Source organism: Arachis hypogaea, chromosome 15 (genome assembly GCF_003086295.3).
Source record: "Arachis hypogaea cultivar Tifrunner chromosome 15, arahy.Tifrunner.gnm2.J5K5, whole genome shotgun sequence".
In the NCBI taxonomy this organism is placed as follows: domain Eukaryota; kingdom Viridiplantae; phylum Streptophyta; class Magnoliopsida; order Fabales; family Fabaceae; genus Arachis; species Arachis hypogaea.
Window position 1 is genome coordinate 79,779,023 of NC_092050.1, and position 16,373 is coordinate 79,795,395.

Sequence of the window (16,373 nt, forward strand, 5' to 3'; positions counted from 1 at the left end):
CTTGCAAGTTCATAAAATGCTTTTTCTCCCATATCAACTGTAAAAGTGCTTATTGATTATCTAAGGCTTGGCTATATATATCTATATGACTCCTTGAGAATTTGAATTAATTTAACTACCTGTAAGCTTTATATATGAGTGAATAAATTAGAATTGCATGATGCATCATTCATTTAGGTAGTTGCATTTAGATTAGATTGCATTGCATGACATTCTATCACTTTAACCTTACTTATTACCTTGGAATTAGCATGAGGACATGCTATTGTTTAAGTGTGGGGAGGTTGATAAACCCATATTTTATGATGTATTTTGTGCTTAGTTTGAGTGATTTATTCAATCCTTCACCCACTTATTCATGTTAATTGCATGGTTTTACTTTCCCTTCCTTATTATGTGATGTATTTGAAAAACATGTTTCCTATGCTTTAAAATTAATTATTTCAATTACCTTTATTTCCATTCGATGTCGTGATTAGTGTGTTGAGTAGTTTTAGATCTTCTAAGGCAGGAATGACTCAAAGGATGGAAAGGAAACATACAAAAAAAGAAGGAAAGCGCAAAATGGAGTCCTTGAAGAAATTTATATCCACGCGATCGCATGGACGATGCGATCGCGTGCCAAGCGCGAATCAGCAGCGACGCGGCCGCATGACTAACGCGACCGTGCGCCTTAAGCAGAACGCATATGACGCAGCCGCATGACTGACGTGGCCGTATGACTGACGCGACCGCGTGGCAAGGAAAAGCTCCAAATAACGCGACCGCGTGACCCACGCGGACGCGTGACAGAGGCTACGCACCAGAAATTGCAGAAAATGCTCATAGTAAATTCTGAAGCCCTTTTTGGCCCAAATCCAAGTCCAGAAGGCATAGACCAGAGGTTATGAAGTGAAGGAATTCATCCATCCAAGGGAGAGCTCGCCAATTTCCACTTCTCATATTTTAGATCTAGTTTTGAGAGAGGTTCTCTCCTCTCTCTCTCTTAGGATTAGGATTTAGGACTTTTCTTAATTTTAGGAGTAACTCTCAATCCCATGTTCTTTATTTTTATTTATTCTTCCAATTTAGTTTATGAACTATTCATGTTATATTTAATTTATGTTATTGTTGCTTTACATCTGAAGGCATTTTTATTCCAGCAATTTTACTTTTTCCTCTTTTGGTTTTGGTTAAGAAAGCAGTAACTCAGGAGTTATCTTATCTCAACATAATTGATAACTGTTATCTTTGCTAATTGAATTGAACTTCAATAATCCCAACCTTTTCTTAAGAAATAAATAGGATTCGAAGATCAAGCCAATTAGTCCCTTGACTTTCCTTTGCTTTAGTAAAGGTTGACTAAGTGGAATTAAGATTCGATTTTCATTGTTGTTGATAAGAATAACTAAGTCTGGACTTCCAATTTCTCATACCTTGCCAAAAGTTTGCTTTACAGTATTTGTTTATTTATTTTAATTACTATTTAAATCAACTGTCATATTTGTCCCTCATTCTTAAAACCCCCAATTCTACAATCTTCATAACCGATAATAAGAACATACTTCCCTGCAGTTCCTTGAGAAGATGACCCGAGGTTTGAATACTTCGGTTATCAATTTTTAAGGGGTTTGTTACTTGTGACAACCAAAACATTTGTACGAAGGGATTTCTGTTGGTTTAGAGACTATATCTACAACGCGAATGTTTTTATGAAATTCTTTACTGGCAAAAATCACAACGTCAAGGTTCAATATATGCATAATACCTCAAATTCTTCTCAAAATGATTTCCATGGATACACATACAACTCATCTTGGAGGAATCACCCCAACCTGAGATGGGGTGACAATCAAAATTCATGGCAGAGAAACCACAATTCCAACAACTCCCGCAACACAAACAACCAAAATCATTCATCCAGTAACACTAACCAATACAAAAACTCACAAAACACATATCATCTACCTCATAACAACTCACAAACTCACCAAAATAACTTTTCCACACTTCCATTCAATTTACAAAATAACCACCTCAATGCTCCAAACAACCTCCCATGCAACCACGTCCAGACTCTCAGAGGATCTCTAACTTAGATATGTTAATGGAGAAACTCATCAAGACTCAAGAGATGGCAAGACAAGATCAAGCCCTGACACTCAAAAACCAGGATGCATCTATGAAAAATCTTGAAAGACAATTGGGACAAATGGCTAAACATATCACAGAGATAGGTGAGAAGCGAGCATTCCCTAGTACCACTGAAGACAACCCAAGGGACACAGGAAAAGCCATAAAGTGGGATGAGTGTAAAGCAATCACATTGAGAAGTGGGAAGAAGGTGGAAACAGAAGCCATCACTCAGGAACAGCACAACAAAGAATGCCTAAAAGGAGAGGTAAAGGAGCAAAAGCAGGAGCAAGAAACTTCCACACAAAGTGAGAAGTTAGCTAAGAAGGAGGCAATGAAAGCATACCAACCAATGATCCCATACCCTCAAAGGCTCAAGGGAGAGAACAAAGAGAAACAATACTCCAAATTCCTGGAGATATTCAAGACACTGCACATCAACATTCCCTTCATAGAAGCACTTGAACAAATGCCATTATATGCAAAGTTCATGAAGGAATTGTTGACAAAGAAAAGATCCTTGAAGGAGGTACAAATGGTTGTAATGACTTGGGAGTGTAGCGCCATCATCCAGAAAGGACTGCCAAGAAAGAGGAAGGACCTAGGGAGCTTTCATATCCCCTGCACCATAGGCAACATGATGATTGAGAAAGCATTTTGTGACCTTGGTGCAAGCATAAATATAATGCCTCTATCTTTGATGAGGAAGCTTCAGATTCATGAATTGAAACCCACAAAAATAGCCCTTCAAATGGCGGACAAATCTATTCAGCAAGCACTTGGGGTTGTGTAGAATGTATTGGTAAAGGTGGAAAAATTTTTCCTCCCAGCTGACTTCGTCATCTTAGACATAGAGAAAAATGACAACACTCCTATTATCCTAGGGAGACCTTTCTTAGCTACTACCAGGGCATTGATAGATGTTGAAAAAGGAGAATTGATGCTAAGGGTGCATGAAGAGCATATAGTGTTCCCTGTCTTCAAGAATTTGCAAGATTCCACCCAAGAGGAAGAGTGTATGAAGATTGATTCCATAGATCCAAACTTGAAAGAGGCACCTGATAAAACACTTCTAATGCACCTAAGCTCATGTTGGAAAAGAAAGGAAGAGGTAGAAGTGGTGCAACAAGCTCAAAGAATAAAGGAGAAGTTACAACCAAAGTTTGCATTTGAGATTCTCAGCAAGAACCTTCCAAAAATAATTGAGGCTCCAAGATCTGAACTATTTCTTGGAAAAGAAAAGAGTCCCAAGAAGAAAGTGCCAAGAGGATGGAGAAACAAGAAAATCCCTACTGAAGGCTTCTCACCAAGGGATAAAGTGATGCTAACTTACCAGCCAATGGAAATATCTCCACACTTTTCTGGATATTACACAGTGAACAAAATCCTCTCACTTGAACATGTGAAAATCATCAAGAAGGATACTGGAAGGAAGCTCACGGTGAGAGGGGAAGGATTAAGGCACTATGATCATCATCCTCCCTAAAGAGGGACAATCGTAAAGCTAATGACGATAAAAGAGCGCTTGTTGGGAGGCAAACCCAACCTTAGGTAACTACTTTTTCATATTCTTCTCAGAATAAATGGTTAGTTCAACTTCTATGTATTGCAAGGAATTAAGTTTGGTGTTCCACACCAATGTGATTGTATCAACAAAGAAAAAAAATTAAGGGTGAATGCATGGTACTAAGTTTGGTGTTCCACCAACATTCATGGAAAAGAAAGTAACCCTTGAGACAATTATGAATAATCACAAATCCCAAACAATCATAGAAATTGACTAAGCCTGCAATTTCATTTGTTTATCTTTTAGTCCTGCATTTTATTTACTCATAGACTTAAAGCACATGATGTAGTATGCATGCATGAAAGAAGCATTCTGTGTTGGCATATAGAAGTAGGCAAGGAACTAAGTTTGGTGTTTCCACACCAACTTAAGGTCAAGAACTCACAAGCATACCTACATGCTAACCATCTCTCAAGTGCTTGGGGACAAGCAACTTTCAAAATTCATTGTAGGCAGTCACTTCAATTTTTGGAAGGATTAAGCATCATCAACCAAAGAGGCAAAGAAGGATGTAAAGACCAACAATGATGATGATAAGGAGTAAAGCAAGTGAACTCCAAAAGGTTGTTTTGTTAAGTGATTGTCTTATATTCAAAACTGTTATGATTGAGAGCAATATTGCACCCCTGCTTGTCTGCTTAGCATAATCTCCTTAAAAGTTCAATAACTAAGATGCTAAATACATCATAGGACCATACACTTGAAAATTTGCTTATACTCAAGATCTATAAATTGCAAACAGAGAACATTTCTTTGAAAAGAATGATTGAGGAGTCAAAAATTTGTTTTGAGGCAAGCAAAAGATTAAGAGAAGTGGTGGTTCTAGTTATATGATTGTGTATTGAGGTTGCATGTTTGTGAAAACCTGCATGGGAGCTCATAGGCAGGAAATAGAGTTCAAAGAAGTATTGTGGAGATTCTCAAACATTTTTTGATCCAAGAAGCATAAAAAAAAAGAACATGGCAAAAGGTTCTTAGCATCAATTTGATGCACGGAAAAGTTGTCTCGCAACAAATCTCCCTTCGGCAAGTGTACCAAATTTGTCGTCAAGTAAAAACTCACAATAGAGTGAGGTCGAATCCCACAGGGATTGATTGATCAAGCAACTTTAATTAGAAGAATGTTCTAGTTGAGCGAATCCAGAATTTGGGTTGAGAGTTGCAGAAAATAAAATAGCGGGAATGTAAATAACAGAAAAGTAAATGCTAGAATTAAAGGACTGGAAGTAAATGACTGAAAATAAATTGCAGAATTGTAAATGGGAATGGGGGATTTGCTCATAAAAGTAAGTGGCAGAAATTAAAGAGAATGGGTAAGATCAGAGATAGGGAGTTCATTGGGCTTAGGAGATGTTGCAATTCTCCGGATCAAGTTCATTTTCATCTCTTCCTCAATCAATTCACTCATTGATCTCCTTGGCAATCTTAATTGATTGAATTACAATTTCTTGCAATTCAATCTCTCAAGTCTTAATCAATAGCCAATTCCTTGGTCAATTGCTCATGAGAAGAGATGAAGTATGGTCACTGATTATACCACATGCATTTCCCAAATCAAGTATTGAGAGGGTTATAGTCACATACCCATCCAAACCCAATTTGGTCCAACATGAGAAAGCATTTCTAGCTTGATCTCTTCATTCCTCTTTCAAGGTTCAAAAGAGATCCAAGTTTGAATAGCTTCTTTTCCAAGATAACTACTCAATTGGATGAAGATCGAAAGCTTTCAAGTAAAATCAAGAGAAAAGATAGAAGAAGAATAATGAAAATTAGTATTGATCCATCAAATTACAACAGAGCTCCCTAACCCAATGAAAGGGGTTTAGTTGTTCATAGCTCTTGAAAATGAAAACAAAGATGGAGAATACATCATAAAACTAGAAAATGCAGAGAAAGTAAAATACAGAGAGTAGTTCTCTTTTTCCAACCTCCAGAACTTTTTTTAACAATTCAAAGCTACTCCTATATATATTACTTCTCTCAGCTTCTAGTTGGCTCTTCAAGTCTTGGGCCTTTGGATCTTGAGTTTGAAGCAGTTCTCTTCTTCATTTGGGCTTGGCTTTACTTGCAGAGAGAAAATGTGAAGTGGGCAGAGACTTTAGCTCAGGACGTTAGGGGTGTTAATGTTTAGTGAAAATATGAGTTCGAGAACGTTAGTGACAATCAACTTTCTCACTAACGTTACTAAGTAAAAGCCACGTTAACTTCAACGTTAGTGGCATAAACGTTGCCACTAACATTGCCTCTAAGTCCTTTGCACACGTTATTGAGACTTAACATTTCCAATAACTTTGAAAAGCCCCCTTTGCTCCCACGTTAGAGCCCACGTTAACTTAGTTAACGTGGCTCTTTAACGTGGGCTTGCCATCATTCGAGAATGTTAGTGACACTCAACATTGTCACCAACGTTCCAAGGTGCCCCTATGCCTCACGTTAGAGTCCACGTTAACTAGGTTAACGTGGCTTCTAACGTATCCATGCTTAGCCATCCCCAACGTTAGTGACAATGTTGAGTGTCACTAACGTTGGCCATTCTTTCACTCATCAACGTTAGCTTCCACGTTAACTAAGTTAACGTGGAAGTTAACATGGCTCCTTGGGGGGTTGTGTGGTTGCTTTCAACGTTAGTCACAATGTTGGATGTCACTAACGTTGTCGACCACTCTTGCTTCTTACGTTAGCTCCCACGTTAACCAAGTTATTGTGGGAGTTAACGTGATATGTTTCTCCTTAGGCCAACGTTAGTGACAATGTTGAATGTCACTAACGTTGGCATTTCTCCCCCTTTCTAACGTTAGAGGCCACATTAACTAAGTTAACATGGACTCTAACGTGGCCACTAATGAGCATTTGCCAACGTTAGTGACAATGTTAAGTGTCACTAACGTTGGCTCAACTTCCCTTCTCCACATTAGAGTTCACGTTAACTTAGTTAACGTGACTCTTAACGTGGTCAATGATGGCTTCGAGAGCGTTATTGGCAATCACTTTTCTCATTAACTTTGCAAGTTACCTCCCATTCCTTGCTTCCTTTGGTCCTGAAATCAAGCAATAGAGTGCATCAAAGTTCTAGTCCAAGTCATGGGTAATGCAACATACAATTTGTCACTAAACTTATGCAAAATCCTCATAAAATAATGTAAAATGCACAATGTATGCTTGAATCAAGGTGTAAGTGAATATCTACCAAAAACTAGCTTATTTCCTAAGGAAATGCATGAAACTAACCTAAAAACAGTAAAGAAAAGGTCAGTAAAACTGGCCAAGATGCCCTGGCATCTCAACACCAAACTTAAAGCTTGCTTGTCCCTAAGCAAGTACTGGAACAAGAGAATGATGAATGGAATGCCAAGAGCAATGAGTCATTCTTGTGGAAGTCATATCACTGATTTTATGGGGTTTCATGCATAGCAACTTAGGTTCATTTCTGGCTTTCAGACCTTTATCATGTCTTAAAACACTCACTTTGCTTACATCCCATGAGACTTTTATTCATTGATCCCTTTATTGTCATTTCAGAGCTTATTGGTGTTCTTAGGCTAAGTGCTCTGTAAGGGGGCAACTTTTTAAGATAAGCTTTCAGCCAACACTCCTGAACCAGTTGGTTCAAGGTGCTAGGTGTTGAAGCACCCCTAAGGACTTACTCCCTCAAGTCTCTCCCCCATACATATACACCACAGGCATATAGTTCATTTATTTTCCTTCTTGAGACCTTGGTGTCCAGCACCTCTTTGGGTTACTAAATGCTCTGTGGTGAGGGTTACTCTTGATAATGGACTTTCAGCTGATAATCCCGGGTTAGTTAACTCAAGTTACCAAGTGATAAAGCACCCCTAAGAGCTTATTCATCCAAGTAGATCCCTCACACAGGAACACCACAGACACATATCTTAAGATCAAAACCATTGGTGCCTAGCCTTATTGCTTACTCTTTTTCTTTTGTTTTTCCACCTTCATTATTCTTTTCTCTTTCTCTTATTAGGATCTTGTCATATACTTAGTCTCATGAGTATATTCAAAGCAAAGTATTCAGGCCAGATAGTTGTCATCCCACCTTATGGTTGAACCAACTTAGTTAACTTATGATCATACCACAAACTCATTAATGTACTCCATAATATGAACTATACTCTGGTCTTTTGAAACATAAGCATTCTCTCTTCATTTGATTAAAAAGGGACAAGCATACAAGTAAGTAAAGTAAGGATGCAGTGACATAAAGACTAGCACACAGAGACTTTCTTCAATACCAAAAACATAAAAGATATAATTGAAAAAGGTTTAAACATGACATGGAAGCAAGTTCTATTTCATACAAGATCTTCCTTATTTAAAGCATAGAGAAAGGTGGAATAAAGAAGGAACTCTACCACCTTTTACTGTTGTGGATGTCCATGCTCTTTTCCTTGCTTGTCCTCCTTGTTTTCTCTTGCATTTCCTCGCATCCGTGCCAATCTTACTTGCTTCCAATCCTCAAGTGCCTTCCTTACTGACTCATGACTCTCTTCCACCCTTTGTCTTTCCTCTCGTGCTAATTCATCCTTCATTTCTTCATACCTGGCTATTCCTGGATGCAATATTGGCAGCTGTCCCACTAAGTAGCCGAGCTTGGCTTGAGTGTTTATGTGATGTCCTGTTTCGCTCATGTAAACTCCTTCTGCGAATGCCCTTTGCTCGTCCAATAGTTCTGCCTGTTCTATTTGTCTTCGATGCATCTCATGTATGTGTGCCCCTTGATGTGCTTGGATGTTGATTAGCCTCTGGATGGATTCTTGTTACTCATTTTGCCTTCGTTCTATCCTGTTGAATGTTTCTCTACATTGTTGTCCTCGACTTAGTTGTTCCATCATTTGCCTTTGCCACTCACCTTGCTGAGTCATCCATCTTGAGAGTGTTTCCTCTTGCTGCCCCATCATCTGTAGTTGAAGCTCTTTCTGTGCTCCTTGGCTTTCCAAATATTGTCTAGACAAGCCATCAATGGCCTCCTGCAATTGGTGCATGTCCAAGGTCTGTTGTGCTTGACCCTCTAAGACTTGTCCTTCCACTACTTGAGGGGCTGTCCTCTTCCTTTGCTTCCGCTGAGGCAAAGGGGATGCTGCAGCATTCATCCTTCGTACAGTTATTGGGATGCCTTCCTTTATCCACATGGGGTTCTCATCTTCAAAAACCACCCGAGCTTTCTTGCATATTCGGTAAATAGTGTTGGGGTAACCTAACGTTCCTCTTGAGTCGCTTTTCTCTACCATCTTTCTAATACCTTCAGCTATGAGTTCATGAACCTTGATTTCTCCTCCCTTCAGTATACAGTGCACCATTGTGGCTCTCTTGACATTCACCTCCGAGTTGTTTGCAGCTGGGAGAATAGACCTTCTCACTAGCTCAAACCACCCCTTGGCTTCAGGAGTGAGATCTGTTCTCTTGATGAACTTTGGTTTATTTCCCGCACCCCTTTCCCAGTCAGCTCCTGGTACACAAATATCTTGCAGAATCTGGTCATAATTGGGGTTGTCCAATCTTGAGTGATAGCTTTCTTCTTCAAACTGTATAGACCGTAGCTTTAATGCCCTCATGACACTCATGGGACCAAAGTCCACCATCTTTCCTCTCACAAAGCTTGTGTAAGACTCATCCTTCTTATCATATCGAACCGCATTTGCATAAAATTCTCTTATGAGGTTTGCATTCACCTTAATGACCGGGTCAATGAGGAGCTCCCATCTTCTCCTTTCTATCTTCTCTGTAATTTCGGGGCACTCAGTCTTTTTAACTTGAAATCCCAGCTCATAAATGATTTCCTTATCAACCATCCACCCGTATTTCAATGCATGATGCAAGCTTCTAAATCTCTTTTCATCATATGGGTGTTCTTCCATGGGTTCCTTTCCCTTCCTTCTTTTAGAACCCGAAGACACCATGAATGATAGTTAATATGTGAAGGTGGCAAAGTTGTGGAGATTTTTGGTTGTTTAAGGTTTTATTGCAATGAAGAGAGTGAGGTGGGAAAAAGGTTTTTTTAATGGGATAAGGAGTGTCTTGTACCAAAATGGAGAGTGGTGAAGATTGGGTAATGACAATGAAGGTGGGTACCGAACAAGGGTCATTTATATAGAGAAGTTGTGAGAGAATGGAGGGTGTGGATTGATTGAGTGGTTACTTGATGGACGGTTGGGGTGATGCATGGATAAAAGACAAGGATCATCACTTTATGGATGAGATTGCTCGGTCTTTTAGGGGTTCCGTTTTTCCAATGTTGCATGGCAACATTTTCCAATGTATTCCCTTTTTAGAACAAGTGTGTAGCCCTTCCTTTTGTGGTGTCCGATCCTTCTTTGTTTAGTTGTCCAATCCATCCCTTTTTATGCTTCTTTTATTTTCCTATAAAGATTTAAAATAAGGCAATTAATATCATAAAAATCAAACTCTACGGCTAGAATAATAAAGAGAAGAAAAAGAGTTTTTTTATTTATGAATTTCAACTAACTAACTACTTGTGTATCCTTATGCATTTTGGTGGCACCATGGGTTGACACCAAACTTAGTTTGAAGCAATGTGGTGAAAAGTTTTGTTCAAAGCTCCCAAGACTAGCATGCAATCTTGGTTTGCTTTGAACACCAAACTTGTTCTTCACTATATACTGCATGATAAAGATTTCACCAAGTGTTTGTCAAGTTTGGGTTGAAATTCATAAACATTGATTTATTCATTATTTTAAAAACATATAAAACATCCGTTGCCTCCCATGAAGTGCTTCTTTAGCGTCATTAGCTTGACGTTTTTCCCTCCATCAGGGTGGTTGGTAGTGCTTAAAGTCCTCCCCTCTTGCTGTGGACTTATATCCATTGGTTGGATCAATGATCTCCATATGTTCCAGGGAAAGAACTCTGTTGATAGTGAAGACCTTAGGTAACTGAGATGGTACAGTGGGGAGATTAGGGGGAATATCTGGAAAATAAGCTGAGACAACTCTATCCCCTGGAGAGAAGTCTTCCGTAGGGATTTTCTTGTTCCTCCACCTCCTTGGTACCTTCTTCTTTGTTTCTTTTGAGGTTGCCTTCCCCTTGGTGACCTCTTTTTCTAAAGGAGTTGTGATGCTGTCTTTACCTGCCTCTAGAGGTTTAGGTTCCTCCAATTTTTCCTTGAGCTGTGGCAATTGCTATTTTCCTTGTTTATCAATTAAGGGGATCTCAGAATGAACTGGCTGTGCTTCAGTGCTTGTCTCCTCCTTCAGTGTCTCATTATCATTTGTGCTTAGTTCCTTGTCCTCTTGATCTGTTTCTTGTGAGAGTTTGAAAACATTGAAGCTGAGTCATTCATCATGGATTCTCAATATTAGCTCCCCTTTCTCTACATCGATAAGTGCTCTGGCCGTAGCTAGGAATGGTCTTCCCAATATGATTGGATGAGTGTGACTCTCTTCCATGTCCAGGATGACAAAGTCTGTTGAGAGAAAGTATTTCCAACCTTTAGCAACACATTTTCCACCACTCCTATTGCTTGCTTTTGAGTTTTGTCAGCCAGTCTGATGATTACATCTGTGGGCATTATCTCATTGATCTGCAGCCTCTTCACCAGGGATAATGGCAGTAAGTTGATGCTGGCCCCCAAATCACATAGTGCTCTATCGAACATAGTTTCACCTATGGCACAAGGGATGTGAAAACTCCCTGGGTCTCTTCTTTTTGTAGGCAACTCAGGTTGAATAAGGGCACTACATTCCTTGTTCATCACTATAGTCTAGCCTCCTTTGAGTGAGCTTTTCCTGGGAAGAAGTTCCTTCATATACTTGATGAATGCAGGCATTTGTTGAATTGCCTTGATGAATGGTATGTTTACATGCAGAGATGCAAACAAGTCTAGGAACCTTGAGTATATTCTCTTTCCCACAGCACCATTGAGCAGTTGAGGGAAGGGTGCATAGAGCTTCAACAGCTCTTGTTATGAGATTTCTGGTTCTTGGTGATCTCTATCCTCCTCCTTTGTTGAGTTGTCTTCAGGTTGTTCAAAAAGTTTGCCTTGCTTGTCTTCAGTCTCTTGATCACTTGTAGTGACCATTTTGCAATCTTCCCATCTTACCTTCTTTGCTTCTCCTTTGGGGTTTTTCTCCGTGTCACTTGGGAAGCTGTCAGTAGGTTTGGTAATCTTCTAAGCTAAATATCCCACCTGGAATTCCAGCTTCCTAATGGTCTCTCCCTGGTTCTTAATACTGGCTCGCACCTCCTCTTTGAACACCTTATTTTCTTGAATCTCTTGGCATATTCCATCAAGTAAGGCTTCAATCTTATAGAGCTTGTCATCAATTGATGGGTGATTCGGAGCAGATATGCTGTTTTGGTTTTGATAAGCGTGTGGAGAAGTGTTGTTGTGGGGGTGTTGAGATGTCCTCTGTGTGAACTGCTGGTGAGCTGCATTGTTGTTGGAGTTGTAACGTCTCTGGTCTTGGTTTTGATCTTGCTCACTTCCCCACCCAAAGTTTGGGTGGTTTCTCCATCCAGGGTTTTAGGTCTTGGAGTATGGATCATAGTTTTTCCTTGGTGAATTCCCAATGTAGTTGGCTTGCTCCTGACTACCCTCTGCTTCTTCATTCACTCCTTCTTGGGTTTTTGATGAAGTAGAGATTGCTGCTACTTGGTTCCTCTCCATCTTCTTGGTGAGGTCAGCCAGCTGCTGGGTAATGAGCTTGTTTTGGGCCAACAGAGCATCTACATTGTTTAGCTCCATTACTCCTCTTGTGTTCCCTCTTTCGGAAGCATAGAAGTAGTCGTTCTCTGCTACTGTTTCAATAACATCTATGGCTTCCTCAATAGTCTTCTTCTTGTTCAAAGATCCTCCGGATGAATGGTCTACGGCCTTCTTTGACTCATAAGAGAGCCCTTCATAGAAAATGTGCAGCTGCACCCATTCGTTGAACATGTCAGGTGGACACCTCCTTGTTAAGTCCTTGAACCTCTCCCATGCTTCATATAGAGTCTCACCATCATGTTGCCTGAAAGTTTGGACCTCAGCTCTCAGCCTATTGATTCATTGAGGAGGGTAAAATCTTGCTAAGAATTTGTTCACCACGTCTTCCCAAGTTGTCAAGCTTTCCCTTGGGAAAGATTCCAGCCACTTGGCTGCTTTGTCCCTAAGTGAGAATGGAAACAAGAGCAGTCTATAGGTGTCAGGATGAACACCATTAGACTTCACTGTGTCACATATTCTCAGAAAGGTGGTCAAATGTTGATTGGGGTCTTCTTGAACACCTCCTCCAAACGAACAGTTGTTCTGAACAAGGGTAATGAGCTGTGGCTTAAGTTCAAAGTTGTTGGCATGGATTGTTGGCTTTTGGATGCTACTTCCACAATTGCCTGGGTTTGGATTGATGTAAGAGCCCAAAACTCTTCTATCCTCCCAGCATGATTTGCTCTACCTTCTCTCCCATGGTTGTGATCTTCTTCTTCATGATGGTTTTCCATGTTGTCTTCCATGTTTGGTTCAAAGAATTCCTCTTCTTCCTCAGCACCAACCACTTTCTTTCCTCTTGCCTCCCTCCTTAATCTAAGGAAGGTCCTCTCAGGTTCAGAATCGAAAGAAGTTGAAGCCCCGCTTCTTCTCCCTATCATACAACCATCAAGTGCAAGCAAGAAAAGATAGGTGCAGAAAGTATTTGTGTCAGAATTACTGTTAGTTGTGGGTGATGCAATATATCAAACAGTTAGTAGGTTAGCAAACAGAATTGAAAATAACAAAGAAAAACAAAAGAGTAGAGGGGGAAGGGAAGAAGTTTAACTAAAACAGAAAGTAAATCACTCAAACAGAAAATGAAATTCACAAAATAAAAATGCTCAATCTAGTGATCTTCCAATTTAATCATTGTTGATGCACAATCATTCCCCGGCAACGGCGCTATAAACTTGATGCACGAAAAACTTGTCTCGCAACAAATCTCCCTTCGACAAGTGTACCGAATTTGTCGTCAAGTAAAAACTCACAATAGAGTGAGGTCGAATCCCACAGGGATTGATTGATCAAGCAACTTTAATTAGAAGAATGTTCTAGTTGAGCGAATCCAGAATTTGGGTTGAGAGTTGCAGAAAATAAAATAGCGGGAATGTAAATAACAGAAAAGTAAATGCTAGAATTAAAGGACTGGAAGTAAATGACTGAAAATAAATTGCAGAATTGTAAATGGGAATGGGGGATTTGCTCATAAAAGTAAATGGCAGAAATTAAAGAGAATGGGTAAGATCAGAGATAGGGAGTTCATTGGGCTTAGGAGATGTTGCAATTCTCCGGATCAAGTTCATTTTCATCTCTTCCTCAATCAATGCACTCATTGATCTCCTTGGCAATCTTAATTGATTGAATTACAATTTCTTGCAATTCAATCTCTCAAGTCTTGATCAATAGCCAATTTCTTGGTCAATTGCTCATGAGAAGAGATGAAGTATGGTCACTGATTATACCACATGCATTTCCCAAATCAAGTATTGAGAGGGTTATAGTCACATACCCATCCAAACCCAATTTGGTCCAGCATGAGAAAGCATTTCTAGCTTGATCTCTTCATTCCTCTTTCAAGGTTCAAAAGAGATCCAAGTTTGAATAGCTTATTTTCTAAGATAACTACTCAATTGAATGAAGATCGGAAGCTTTCAAGTAAAATCAAGAGAAAAGATAGAAGAAGAATAATGAAAATTAGTATTGATCCATCAAATTACAACAGAGCTCCCTAGCCCAATTAAAGGGGTTTAGTTGTTCATAGCTCTTGAAAATGAAAACAAAGATGGAGAATACATCAAAAAACTAGAAAATGCAGAGAAAGTAAAATACAGAGAGTAGTTCTCTTTTCCAACCTCCAGAACTTTTTTTAACAATTCAAAGCAACTCCTATATATACTACTTCTCTCATCTTCTAGTTGGCTCTTCAAGTCTTGGGCCTTTGGATCTTGAGTTTGAAGCAGTTCTCTTCTTCATTTGGGCTTGGCTTTACTTGCAGAGAGAAAATGTGAACTGGGCAGATACTTTAGCTCAGGACGTTAGGGGTGTTAACGTTTAGTGAAAATATGAGTTCGAGAACGTTAGTGACAATCAACTTTCTCACTAACGTTACTAAGTAAAAGCCATGTTAACTTCAACGTTAGTGGCATAAACGTTGCCACCAACGTTGCCTCTAAGTCCTTCGCACACGTTATTGAGAAAGCCCCCTTTGTTCCCACGTTAGAGCCCATGTTAACTTAGTTAACGTGGCTCTTTAACATGGGCTTGCCATCCTTCAAGAACGTTAGTGACACTCAACATTGTCACCAACGTTCTAAGGTGCCCCTATGCCTCACGTTAGAGTCCACGTTAACTAGGTTAACGTGGCTTCTAACGTAGCCATGCTTAGCCATCCCCAACGTTAGTGACAATGTTGAGTGTCACTAACGTTGGCCATTCTTTCACTCATCAATGTTAGCTTCCACGTTAACTAAGTTAACGTGGAAGTTAACGTGGCTTCTTGGGGGTTGTGTGGTTGCTTCCAACGTTAGTAATAATGTTGGATGTCACTAACGTTGTCGACCACTCTTGCTTCTTACGTTAGCTCCACGTTAACCAAGTTAACGTGGAGTTAACGTGATATGTTTCTTCTTAGGCCAACGTTAGTGACAATATTGAATATCACTAACGTTGGCGTTTCTCCCCCTTTCTAACGTTAGAGGCCACGTTAACTAAGTTAACGTGGACTCTAACGTGGCCACTTATGAGCATTTGCCAACGTTAGTGACAATGTTAAGTGTCACTAACATTGGCTCAACTTCCCTTCTCCACGTTAGAGTTCACGTTAACTTAGTTAACGTGACTCTTAACGTGGTCATGATGGCTTCGAGAGCGTTATTGGCATCACTTTTCTCATTAACTTTGCAGTTACTCCCATTCCTTGTTTCCTTTGGTCCTGAAATCAAGCATAGAGTGCATCAAAGTTCTAGTCCAAGTCATGGGTAATGCAACATACAATTTGTCACTAACTTATGCAAATCCTCATGAAATAATGTAAAATGCACAATGTATGCTTGAATCAAGGTGTAAGTGATATCTACCCAAAACTAGCTTATTCCTAGGAAATGCATGAAACTAACCTAAAAACAGTAAAGAAAAGGTCAGTAAAACTGGCCAAGATGCCCTGGCATCACAATTACTAGGAAGAAAAAGAAAGAAATAAGAATCAAAGAGTTATTATCCTAGTTAAATGCTTGTGGTAGAATTGTGTCAAAGAGAGAGGCTGAGCAATAAATCTTAAGGGGTGCTTCAACATAATACCTTAAACAACGGTTGGAGTATTGATTGAAAGCTATCTAAAGAGCCGCTTTGAGACATGACACTTAGAGTCAAGGCAAGACACAAAAACTATAAGCTGCTTCAAGGTGTTACCTATAGAGAGATTTCCATGATATCATTTGAATGCAAGTCCTAAGACCTAAGACTTCCAAAATGTAGGGACTAATAAGCACTGGAACCTTGTATGAGCATATAATTAGAGTTCACCCCTGTCAACTAATACTCATCATAAGGATTACAAGCTACTCCTCACCCGTTCCATTGAAGAAATCTTTTTTGCATAGTTCTTTCTTGCTAGGACAAGCAAGGTTTAAGTTTGTGTTGTGATGCGTTTGCATCTTTGCTATATTAGCTAGTTGTTTAAGTGTTTGCTTAGTTTCATTCATTTTCTTTAAATAA

General features: G+C 39.5%; 1 non-coding gene across 1 annotated transcript; it reads left to right on the plus strand.

Moving 5' to 3' along the window:
- Positions 1–12,588: 12,588 nt before the first annotated feature.
- Positions 12,589–12,692, plus strand: LOC112753740 (small nucleolar RNA R71). The gene has a single exon (XR_003178110.1). It is a non-coding gene; the product is annotated as a small nucleolar RNA R71 (small nucleolar RNA).
- The last annotated feature ends 3,681 nt before the right edge of the window (positions 12,693–16,373 follow it).